At 43.1% G+C, this 13,106-nt stretch overlaps 1 protein-coding gene across 1 annotated transcript in view; it reads left to right on the top strand.

The window, feature by feature from the left end:
- The window catches only part of ERBB4 (erb-b2 receptor tyrosine kinase 4), a 2,375,242-nt gene that overhangs the window by 1,224,492 nt on the left and 1,137,644 nt on the right, over positions 1-13,106 (top strand). The window lies entirely within an intron of this gene.

Here is a 13,106-nt window from a genome sequence, read left to right as displayed (position 1 = left end):
TGACCTAGGGCCTCACTCGATAGAATTGGATATTTTTCAAAGTCCAGTCCATGCAGTAAATCAGTGTGATTCTATTGTCTAAGAATAAGGAAAGCAACTCTGGCTCACGTCTCAGCCCTCTTTTATACGAAAATCACACGTTCAGCCCGAGGTGAACACAACGTTACATAGACTGGCCAAATCACAATACAGAATAAAATGAAACAATACTTTATACCATCCCCAAATAGAATATTAATTAGCCCCCATTGCCCTAATGTCATCAAATGTGACAGTGGGAATCTAGTTACACATGATACCATGATTGACTTATGAATATAATAGGCCCACTTAGGTCAAACAGAATGAATGGAAGTAACAGTAAAAGTTAAGAAGAAAGCTTCCCCTAGAGCTTACAAAGAACAACGTTTTCGTTCATGGAGAGCAGGCAGGGCTGCAGAACGTATTACATTCGATAACGTTTCTATAAACATTTTGCTGTGTGTGGAGTCAGTGAAAAATAAAAGCAGGATCACATTTGCAATACAAGATGGAGTCTGGGCCTAGTTTGGCCTAGCTACAAAAAAACACAGTCCTCTAAAGTGGAGCCAATTTATTCTGGTTGCAAATCATTCATGTCACCAAATCGTCTTGATTTATTAATTAAAAATCTGCTCTAACAATGGTATCACATATGTACTGTTGCTGGCTGTTTTAAACCACATCTACTTTGCATAAAGAGATCTGTGCTTCCAGCACTTCTTAATGTACACACATTTCAGTAGATGTACAAAGGTGTTCTCAAAACAAAAGGGCTATCTTAAACACACCACTGTAAAAGAGGCCACATATCTGGTCGGACGACTCAAGATAAGCACTCTAAATTTCAGCAAAGTTTTGGCAAATGTACTGTGAAAGATATTGAGTTTTGTTGTTCCTGAGGTGGGGGGGGGGGGGGGTGTTCTCGTTCGTTCTCTGTATTTTGTCTTTCTCGCGTTTCCCGTGAGTGTTCTGCGAACTACCTGCCTCGCACCAAAGATACCACACAGTTCAGTTGTCTGGTTTGCTAATGACACCCTGGAGACATTCGGAAAGCTTCCCTGGGAATGCATTCCGCCCATTGATTACCATTGGCTTTGTGTTTTATAACTAACATTTGCTCGCTTTCTATTTGCTGGCTCTATTTCTTTTAGGCTGTCCAGCTACTCGTGCGTTAAATATTCCATCTCGTTAGAAACATAAACAGCAGAAGGGCATTGGCAAAGTATTACAGACTCCAGAGAAATACTATGCCAGGACTTAGGGACGCGTAGGACGTCAGACGTTGCAGAGGCAGGTGCATGCCAAACATACGCAACTTGTGTGGGCATTTTCGAATGTGCTCTAAATCGGCTCCTAGATGCAGAAAATAAATGCTGACGTCTGTTTAGTGTATCATATTGCCGACAGTACAGTTAAGCGTTTGCGGATTTGCGCCATCTGTGAAGCATCAACTGTGAGACACTGAGCTGCAGATAAAGGTCAGCCCTCACGAGGGAACGGCACTGTCATGATTTTGTATTTATTTTATTGAGAAGAGCGCACTCCAGCCCACGAATCTTGAAACGCTTTCCAACAGATGCTTTCAACCAGTAGAATATGGGTTTTGCTCATCACATTACTGAAATCAGTGAAGCAAATAAACAAAACAAAATAAGAAGACACCCATTCAAAAAGAAAAGACATCGGTGGCAACCGAAGGGCAATGCAGCCAGACAAATAGAAATGCTTAGACCGTGCCAGACGAAAAATGATTGTTTGCTACAGGCCACTTGTTAGCTACAGACAGACACAAATATAGTGTGATAATGTCTTGACCTACGGGCAGTCGCAGTTGGCGGCACTAGCGAGAGGTGGGACGGGCTAATGGGTGGGGGACACATTAAATAAAAAAAAACTCACTTACCTGCACGAATGTCCTCCGCACTCCGGTCCGGCTTTCATCTTCTCGTCTTCTCCTCCAGCGCAGGACCCTCTACAACTCCCATAACCAATCTTGGCTCTGCTCTCATGCTGCATGAGAGCAGCCCCAGGATTGGAGGGAGCAGCCTCTCCCGCCACTCCTGAGGACACTGGAGCCCTGCACTTGCTCTACCCCCCCAGCTGTTTAAAGGCAGCTGGGTTGGAGCTTTCAAAGTGAGCATGTCTGGCTGGCTGTCGCAACACAGCTGGCAAAAGAGACATGCGCACTTTAAAAGTGCCCAGGCAAACCTCCTTCCTCCCCGCTTCTACCGTGCACCCACGGGTGGGGCTTGTTTTGGGACATTTTGTTTAGTGGGGCAACGCTGCTCTGCTCAAATGGAGCCGCCCCTGCCAATGTGGTTTGAGAAATAGGCGATGGCTCTTCATGAAATGGAAATAAATCATTCATTGAACAGGGGTTAGATGAGGAAAGGGAGAGGTTAAACTAGAAGCAATGTAAACTTGTGTCACAGAGCCCTAGCATGACAGGGAGCTGGGTTAATAGATGCCAGAACATAACCAGATTTGGATACGGCCAGGTCTTGCCGGCTCACTTGCTAAATGTCATATAACCAAATAGCATGCAAGCCAAAATCTACCTAACTCCCAATCCATATAGAGTCACATGATTCTAAAGAGCAAACTCAACAATAGAACCAGCTAAACATTCTGAGTTGTTATAGGCAGACTAGTACATGGGGTATACTCCTGGACATAAACTTCAATGAAAGCCGAATGTTGATGTAGTTCTAGAAACAAAAAAACACGACCTAGCACTGAGAAAAGATAAATACCCTAATACAGACTTTAGATGCTGGTCAACTACGCGAACAAGGAGGATAGGGGGATGACAAACATCTTGTATGGCTCAGATTACAAAATATGTAGGTAGAGATTAATTGGGTCCTAAAATTATGCAGCAATGAAGGATTACATTCTATGCAACTAGGGAAGGCAAAGTATGTGCCAAAGTATACAAATAAAGAAAAATTAGGGGGCACTTGCCATCACATTATTTTCAAGGTGTACTGGTATTTTAACAAACATGAAAACAAAAGATATCCTATTACTACACGACATCCAGTTTTTATAGAAAAAAATCAAAATGGATGCAAAATATGAAACATAATCGTATTCACAAACTAGTAATGATTGTGTGTTGAAAAGAAAAACATTTTCATTAATATGGTCTTTTCAATACACAAAATTACAATAAAAATGAAAATTATTTTCATAAATGATATACAGCTTTAGGCGCTTATACTTGTAAATAAAGACTTGCTTCATTTTATTCTGTACAACAAACTATATTTTAACAATTGTTTTCAATTTTGAATTTTCTTGCTGTTCACTCTACACAGCCTAAGCAAGCATCACTTTTTTTCATTTAAGAAATATCATGCCAGAACAGTATTGCACAAGGTTCTCTGTCAGAAAATCATTCACAGATAAATTGTCTAAATATTTTTTACAAAATAGCCTTCCAATGAATGTAAAACTGTTTTATTACTAACTCCGTTGGGATGCTAATTAGGACACAATATCTATGTCAGATTATATTCAGGGTCTGATATTCTTGTACCATTCCAATGCACAGTACATATTTTTTATGTCAATAGCAGGCATTTAACAATTCAAGATATCTGACCTTAAAAACATAGGCAAATGATGGCCTCCATGACTAATCTTTTTGGATGAAATCTAAGAATTATTCTCCCAAACTCTTCGTTAGAAATGGGGTCTTTAATTGGCAGTGGTATGCACCCTGTCCAAGTAGGAACCCTCATTCTAGTCAGCGTAAGTAAGTTGCACACCTAAGATAACCCCTGCTCTCACCCCCTTGGTAGCTTGGCACAGAGGGGTCAGGCTTATCCCAGAGGCAATATGTAAAGTATTTGTACACACACACAGAGTAACAAAGTAAAAATACTACACAAGGACTTCACGCCATTGTAGAAAAATTGGCAAGATGTATCTGAGTAAAACAAGACCAAAACGATAAAAATCAAACATACACAAGTCAAGATGTGAAGTTTAAATAAAGTTCAGTTCATAAAAATAATGGTTGTGCTTGATCATAACAAAGTACCTTAGATGCGTAAAAAATCAAAGACGATGCGAGGCGCAGGGGAGGTGAGGTGCTGCAAAAGCAAGCGATCCATCAGTTCCTTACTGGCGCAGGGGAGGTGATGTGTCATTTTCAGACACACTGCCTCGGTTCCTTACTGTAGTGCAATGATGAAAAAGAAATTGGCGCCCAGGGACAATGCGTTGAAAGTCAAGTTGAGCTTTGTCGATTCCATAGAGATGAAGTAGGTGCTGGGTCGGAATCAGAGCGGTGTGTCACAGACGTCAGTCATGTGGTGCCCGAAACTCACCCATCAGTGGTTCTGACGCTCCTCTACAGAAAGCTGGAGCCTCCGTTGTAAGCAGTGATCATTGTGTCAAGAGGGACCACGTTCCGGAACAGGCAGCGGCAGTGCGTCAAGTTTTGAAGCAATTCTTTGGTTTGGAATGACTCTGAGAGTTGATGCGTTGATTTTTCTTCTTGTTGCACCAGAGCTCACTCCCAAGGGCCAGTAACTGGATTTGGCACCACTTGACAAGACAGGATTATCAGCAAGAAAGCCCAGGTGCTGGCAGGTGAAGTCATGATGGCCCTTAGACTTCTTAACAGGAGGCAATCTCAACTGAAGCCCTTGAAGAACCTTGGAAACAGAATGTAGAATGCTAAGTCCAGTCCCTTCACTCCCAAGACAGAAGCAGCAGTAGCAAGCCAGCACAGCAAAGCAAACAGTAAAGTGGCCGTCTCTCCTGACAGCAATCCAGCTCTTCTTACTGGTAGAATGACCTCAACCCTGAAGTGTTTTGAGTTTATGGTGTCAGAGGTCCAGTACTAAAACCCATTGCAGCCTTTAAAGCAGGCAAACTTCAAAAGAAAGTCTTTGTAGAGCCTTGGCTTCAGACACCCTACAGATGGGTGAAGACTGCTTAGTGAGAGGACAGGCACAGCCCTATTCAGGTGTCAGTATCTACTCCTCTCACCACTCTAGCTCAGGAAGGCCCATCAGCTCGGTGATGTGTCATCAGGACTTGTAGGGCAGACCTCAGCTCCCTTTGTGTGACTGTCTAGAGTGAATGCACCAACTGCCCAACTGTCATCCTGGCCAGACATGTATTCAGAGACAGACTGATTCACAGAATGGTTAAAGTAAGAAAATGCCTATTTTTTCAAGAACTACAGAAAGTGCTGATATTTGGCAGCCGAAAGTTGGACACTTTGAAGAGGGAAACGTTCCACAAAATGAAAGCTTAAATTTCGAGGTCACTGGCGAAGATAGATACTACCCTTCCACAGGCTTTGGAGTAATGAAAGACTTTCTCTGTATTGAAAACAAATAACAGTTGCCCACGGATTTCTGTTTTGGATGTTGGAATTCTCAAGGAATTAATTCTTATGAGTGCTAATTTTTTTGAGTCCTGAGGAGAATGCATAAATTGTAAGAGTTCGAAACACATCAACTGATTGTCCAGCCAACAAGTGCTCTCAAAATAATGGACATTGTAGCTCATGGATGTAATTGATTAAATAGTGTAGTAGTGCCATCCATCTGATTCTCCCTTTTGGCATGGTTTGGTTGCAAATCCCAATATTTGGAGCATCGACTGAAATGAAATTTGGTTTGTAAAGCGCACTTCTACCCTGAGTCCTCGTAGCGCTATTCCAACTGTATGTTGGAATAATTAAGCTCCTGTAGAGCAAGGTGAAGCCAGAATTTGGGCATGGTTTTCCTTATCATGTGTTTGTAAAAATATTGTTTTGATTTGTTATGATGTATCATGTGTTATGTATGCGGTACATTTGTTAGGCATTACATGTTTATTGCGTGTCATGTATGTTCTGTTTATGATTATACAATCAGTGTCTGAGTATGTGTTGTATGAAACAAATGCTGAAATATGTGCAGTAGGTTCATGGTAAAGAAAACTGTCAAAATAAATGGTGACCACAGTAATTCTGTTATGTGATAACAGATTCAAGTTACATTTTGTGAATATGAGTCAGTATTGGCAAGTGTATTGGTGTTTGCATTTACTAGTGGCTTAGCCTTACTGACCAGGGTCCAACCCCTTCGCCTTGTGTTTAACTTTTTAAAAGAGGCATTTTTTCAAACCTGCAATTTAAAAACCAACTTCACTAAAATATTTGTTTTTAAATTGGTAGTCCAGGGACACAAAACTGCAATCTTCTATCTATTGAGAAGATGGCACCATTACCAGTCTCTGAAAATAAGTTCTTCCGTAACATCACTAATCTCCCGCAGAGCACAGCCCTACTGCCGCTGAGATACGACTTTGGTAGGAAAGCCATTGCAGATGTTGCCAAGCTACGCCCCATTCTATACTGACGTAGGTTGTGAAGGACGCCTGAGCTTTCCGTATATGCTGCAGGGTTTGTGGACGTTATAAAATCTGATTCCTACCACAAGATCCTGTGGCTAAGCAATCTTAGAGAAAGTTTGGTTGCTCTAGGCATGCAAATGCTGTGGGAAAACCCAGCTAAAGCCCTATTCCCATCTAAGAATTTAATAAAGGAGAAATATTGGGAACAAGTTGCATATCATGCCTGGAGCGTCACTGACCCAAAACTTATGCCCAGGCTCGAATCCTATTGGGACGTCATTACCAAGCCTGGGGATAGGAAGCTTTATTTCCAGCTTAGAGCTGGTTCATTGCCCCTGAAGGTATTGACCTCCAGGTGGTCGAATGAAAGCATTAACACCTGCCCGGCCTGTGGGAGTCAAAGGAAAACAATTGCCCACTTTCTTTTTGCATGCCCTGTATACGTTATCCCAAGGCATGTTTGGCTTACTCCAATGTGCAAGCTACTGGGTACCAATAGTAGTTCTGAAGCCGAAAGGCTGATATGCACCAGTACCTTGCCATTAATTTCTATAGCGGTAGCTAAATACTTGGGATGGGCGTGGGTGTTAAGGCAGAACTTCAAACAGGGATAGTTGATTGTTTGTCTTTGAATACCAATTTTTTATCATTAGATTTAACCATATATTGATTGACTGTATTGATTTTACTAGTTTTAACTCTACTTCAAATGATCTTATTTATTGTAACTAATTTTAATGAATTTCTTAATTCTTCCAGTTGCTTGATAGAAGTTTATCTTATTCAAAACATGTTGACCGTGTATTTTTAACCAAGTACTATGTAACCTTGTAATTTTTTTTATTGGATCATGGATGTTTTGTCTTGCTTTTATGAGTTTACTCAAATAAAGCTATTTTGACTGACTGAATGGCAATCTTCTATCAGCTCCCAATTGGCAGATACACTTTGAAAGATGTTACAAGACAACTCCAATGCTAACCTATAGGAGAGATATGCTATGCTGTAGTAAAAAATGAAATTGCCAATATTTCACTACCAGGACATGTAAAAAACACCATACATGTCCTACCTTTTAAGTACACTGCACCCTGCCCATAGGGCTAGGCTGAGGTATATGTAATAAAAGAGAAGGTTTGGACCTGGTAAGTGGGTGCACTTGTCATGTCGAAATGGCAGTTTAAAACTGCACACACAGGCACTGCATTGGTAGGCCTGAGACATGGCCTGAGACATGTTTGCAGGGCTACCCATGTGGGTGGCACAATCAATGCTGCAGTCTCACTTAATTGGAATCTAACAATTCAGTTCTTTCAATCCTTTTGTAAAAAACCACACCACCAACTACCACCGCTTCCCCTGTGATTGATTGGTGTTCACTTATTGTCTCGTGTACATGTTTTTTGTCTAGTACTGTGTCAAATGTCTGTACAATTTACCCCCACGACCACTTTCCCTGTCCATGAATATGTTTCACTCCTCCGTATTGTCCAATAATGTTTGATGCTTATAGTTGTAAATAAGAAAATCAAAAAATTAAAAATAAATCGAATTCTAATTATAAAATAAAAATTAAAGATCAACTAATTTTCTACCAAAATTTTGACTGAAAGAGTGGTCACTTGGGAATGAGTAACTGTTCGCTCATTCATCTATTGTTTTGAAAACTGTTGCACAGTACTGGCAATTTGTTCTGTTCATTCGCAGTCTCACTTAGTAGCATTTGATTTACAAGCCCATGGCACATATGGTGCACTGTACTCGGGCCTTATTAGTAAATCAGATAGTCAATAATAGAGAAACCAAATAGCATTACATTTTAGACAGGGAACACTTGCACTTTAGCACTGGTCAGCAGTGGTAAAGTGCCCAGCATCGCCCAGCATCCTAAAAACGAGATGCAGCACACAGTCAAACACAGGAGGTCATTGGCAAAAAGACAGGGAAAACCATGCCTAAAGATGCCAGGTCTAACACTGTTTATAGTTAAGCAGAAAATATTGGGGTGGCTGTGAAAGTGCCTAATTCTATTGGCCTGTATTTAATAAATAATGAAACAACACTAAGTACAATCTCCTGTGTCACAGCATTACTTCTTGTGCCTGGAGCATGACTTACTCTTCATGCATAAAGTCTCTGAAAATGCCTTTCTTTTGGGCGGTAATAGTTGGAGGCTGCTCCTTTCATAGAGTTCATCCTTCTGGAGCGCTGTCTCTCTGGCCTACACAAGGGTTTACTTCTAATTATTTTCAGAAAGAAGCTCAGAACTCTTTTTTCGACAAGGTGCTCTAACTGGTGTCCCCCACATAGCTACCTTCCTTATTAGTGTTAAGCGACCCATGGGTGAATATGTACTGTGTAAACTCCAGTAATGTAACAATGTAACATAACTAAACAAAACTAAACATAAACATCATACTGTAAATTGTGACCAGGAAGCAATGCCTCTGAATGGGGATGATGCCAGTTAGTTCATGTTTCTTTTATGGGCCTCGCTCAATACTTCTTGCCCATAACATGAATAGGTGGTTGTGGTTCAAGTATTCCTAGCCCTGTAGGCTGCGTCATAGAGCTGCCTTGTCATAGCGCCACCCCAGACTGTAGAGTCTCATTGCTACACATCCCCTCAAAGAAGGCTGTGTTCCTGTGCTTAAGATACACACATGCTGTGCTACAATCCTGAATGGCATGTTAAAGCAACCGTGCTATCAGAAGCGCGACAGCATTACAGAAATACAAGGTGTACGGACCCTTGTTTTGTAGGCCTCACTGCAGATCGCGAATTGGAAAAATAAAATTATAAAAAATAAAAAAAACAATTCCATTCCCGGTGCCTTTCGGGCTCATTCGTAAGACAGCTGCTGCACACCCATATAAGCCGCTCCTTTGCCTTAACTTTATGGCCATAAACATGTTTCTTGTTTACGAGGTACAGACTGGTAATACTTAGGGGTGGGCGGCCAGCTACGCTCCGTGCACGGAGTGTGCGTAGTGCCGCCCACTCCGCATTTTGCGGAGCTGGCGGAGCCAGGCGGTACTACGCACGCTCCGCAGACGGAGCGTAGCTGGCCGCCACCCGCCTCCCTCCCGCCCTCCCTAAATACTTTAAAATAAAGGAATGCAATAATTTAAAAAGCACTTACCTTGCCGCCGCTGCCCGCCGCGTCCCCGGGGCTCGTTATCTTCCGTCTTCCGTCTTCTTCAGTAATGCGCATGCGCGGGCGGCCGCGCATGCGCATTTTCACGAGAAAATGCGCATGCGCGGCCGCCCGCGCATGCGCATTACTAAAGAAGACGGAAGATAGCGAGCCCCGGGGACGCGGCGGGCAGCGGCGGCAAGGTAAGTGCTTTTTAAATTATTTCATTCCTTTATTTTAAAGTATTTAGGGAGGGCGGGAGGGAGGCGGGTGGCGGGGCTGGCGGCCAGTGGTTTTGCGGAGTGGGGCTACGCGGAGTGCGGAGGTGGGCGTAGTTTCTCGCCCACTTCGCGTAGCTCCGCGAAGCCCCACTCCGCCAACTCCGCCCAGGGCTACTTCACATTTTCTGAAAGATGTGAGCATTTTCAAACTGTTCGATTGCGGCGATTTGTGAAACTCGACGCAAAGTGAACACGTGGAGCCCTGGTGACTCCATTGATTTGAAGAGGAATCTTAAGACCTGCGGTCATAGAATGGATAAACAGGCAGGTTGTGGGCTCAGGAGTCGCCTTAGAATGACAGGTATTCTCAGAGAGGGTTGTTAGTTGATGCATGGAATGAGTCCAGAACACCGACAGTGGGGTCGAAAATGAGACTGAATGCAGCAGCTGGGTCAGAAACAGGGAAGACATATTAGTGAACGAGCTGTGTTTGAGAAGAATGTGGATTCATAGGGCCAGGCAACACCCACCCACCATCATTTACTGTAAACTAAGAGAGCAGCCAGAAAATTAAAACAGTCCCCAATTTGAACTGGATTGCTGATGCCACCAAGCAAGCGAAGCGAGTGAGCTGAACCCTCCCCAGAACAGCTGTCTTGCCTCTTCCATCCCTGCATCTATCCATTCATTATTTTACCCTTACATGCACCTGCTGATATCCACTGTTTCACCTTTACATTTCGTCATCTATTCATTCTTTTATCTATCATTCAGTCTTCCCCATTCCATCCATGTATCCAATCTGCTTTCCACCCATCCTTCTGTTCACTCAGCCAGTCATCCATCTGTCCATCCAGATGTTTACCCAACTATCCATCCACCCACCCATCCAGCCACTTTTCCACTCTGTCACCCATCCTTCCGCTATGGCCATCTATCTGTCTACTATGCCATTCATCCGTTCACTATGCCATCCATCTGCTCTGCCATCCATCCATTCACTCTACCATTCATCTGTCCCCTCTTCAATTCGTCCACTCTGTCATCCATCGCATCACCCAGCGAACGATCCACTCTGCCATCCATCCAGTTTGCAACCCGTCCATCCACTCCGCGATCCATCAAGGCACTGCCATCCATCCATCCACTGTGACATCCACCCAGCCATCCATACATCCTGCCATCCATTCATCCACTGTGCCATCCATCCACTCTGGCATCCATTTACTCATCTTCTCACTCCATCATTCCATTGATTTACTCTGCCATCCTATCACCTGTCTATCCACCTATTTATTGTTTTACTCTGCCAAGCTTTCTCCTGACTATCCACCTATCCATCCATCCACTCCTATCCATCCATCCATTTACTCTGACATTCTTTCACTTGTCCATCCATTCCTTTACTCTGCCATCCTTTCACCTGTTCATCCACCTATCCATGCACTCATCCATCATCCCTTTATTCTGCCATTCTTTCAACTGTCCATCCATCTATCCATCCATCCACTCATCCCTTTACTTTGCTATCCTTTCACGTGCCTATCCACCTATCATTCACTCATTCTTTCACGACTCATTCATCCACATACTCAGTCATCCACTCACTCATTCATCCATACTTCCTTCTTTTCACCTTTCCTTCCGACATTCCTTCTTTCTTTTCCTCTTCGATTTTCCAAGCTGTCATTTTTTCTCCCTCCTTCTGACTCTTCTAATGATGCTGGACAGTGTTAATGATGAGCTTTTGTCTGCCAAGTTGCAGGCAGAAGAGGCCCATAACCCCACCCCTGCTGCAGCTGCTAAAGTGGGACTTTAGGACAGCCCTGCTGGATATCTAACAGCGTTATGCCTTAGGCACTGAGATTTATGGTTTTATGTCTTCTCGAAAAGTGTGTGCAAAGTTTCTAGAGTGTTTATATTCAGGTGTTCTAAGGTTGCTGTAGAGTCTCTCATTCTAACCAAATCGAGGATCCAGTGTTGTCATGTTGCACTGAACATTGTCAATACACAGGAACTGTAATTTCCAGTTGCACATTTTCTCTATCTATCTATCTATCTATCTATCTATCTATCTATCTATCTATCTATCTATCTATCTATCTATCTATCTATCTATCTATCTATCTATCTATCTATCTTTCTATCTATCTATCTTTCTATCCATGTAGCATCTATAGAGCACATAGCTACCCATGGGCATCCCAGAGCTGAAGAGAGGACAACTGTTAAATAGCCAAGTCTTTTGTAGTTTTTGGCATGAGAGTTCCTAGTTGGCTATCCTCAAAGAGAAAGGGAGGGAGTTCCGGAGTTTGGCCATGTTGTATCTGGAGGACCGACCTCCACTTCTCACTCTTTTAATGAAGGGAATCACAGCACGATGGGCATTGGTGGATCGCAAAGTTCTCCTTTGTTGGGGAATGTCCTGGGGGTCATGCAAAGGGCTTTGAATTTAATCCTCTGGACAACTGGAAGCCAGTGTATGGAGATCAGGGCTTGCCAGGCTGACCTGTGCCCATGATTATTATACGGAAGCCGAGCTGCGGAATTCTACACAACCTGCAATTTCCTTATTACAGTTTTTGGTGCTCCCAAGTACAGTCAATTTCCACAGTCCAGGTGGGAGAGAACCAGTGCATGGACCACTATTCTTTAAGAAACATGGAGGGAGCAGGCGAAGAATATTTCGAATTAAGAACTATTCTGCGGGTACAGTGGCAAGTTCCCACTTGCTTTATTGCCTGGGTATCCATCGTCAGTGATTTGCCCAACAATACCCCAAACTCTTTATAGTCTTCTTGGGGGCAGGATGGGTACCCAGGCAGACAGGCCATTCCAGGCTTGTGTGGAGATTGGAAAAATTGCTAATGATCATAAGCTCCTTTTTATCCCCATTTACTAATAGGGAAGAGCTGCTTATCCATTTGATTACTTCCTCTAGACAGGGGCCTAGGGCCGGGGAAAGGGGATCTTGAATATGAGAGAAAAAAACAATTGTGTATCATTCACGTATGAGTCTATAGAGATCTCAAATCGAAGGACGATGTCTGCCAGTGGATACATGTACAGGTTGAATAGTGTTGGACTTAATGATGAGCCTTGAGGTGCTCCACAATTCAGTTGGAATATGTCAGAGGGGCAGCATCCCTCAAAGCCCTGGCAGGTCCTTTCCCTCAGGAACGAGTGGAGCCAGGTGAGGGTTGGTCCAGAGACTCCCACGCTGTAGACTCTGTCGATAAGTATACTGTGGCTGACAGTGTCAAATGCTGCACTTAGATCAAGAATAATGATGGCAGCTGAGCCTCCCTGGTCCTGCAACATTTTGTACTGCTCAACTACTGTCAAAAGCGCAGTCGCTGTATCA

The sequence above is a fragment of the Lissotriton vulgaris genome, chromosome 2_1, assembly GCF_964263255.1.
Source record: "Lissotriton vulgaris chromosome 2_1, aLisVul1.2, whole genome shotgun sequence".
NCBI classification, from domain to species: domain Eukaryota; kingdom Metazoa; phylum Chordata; class Amphibia; order Caudata; family Salamandridae; genus Lissotriton; species Lissotriton vulgaris.
Note: the sequence above shows the minus strand (reverse complement) of the source record. Positions and strands in the feature narration are given on the sequence as shown.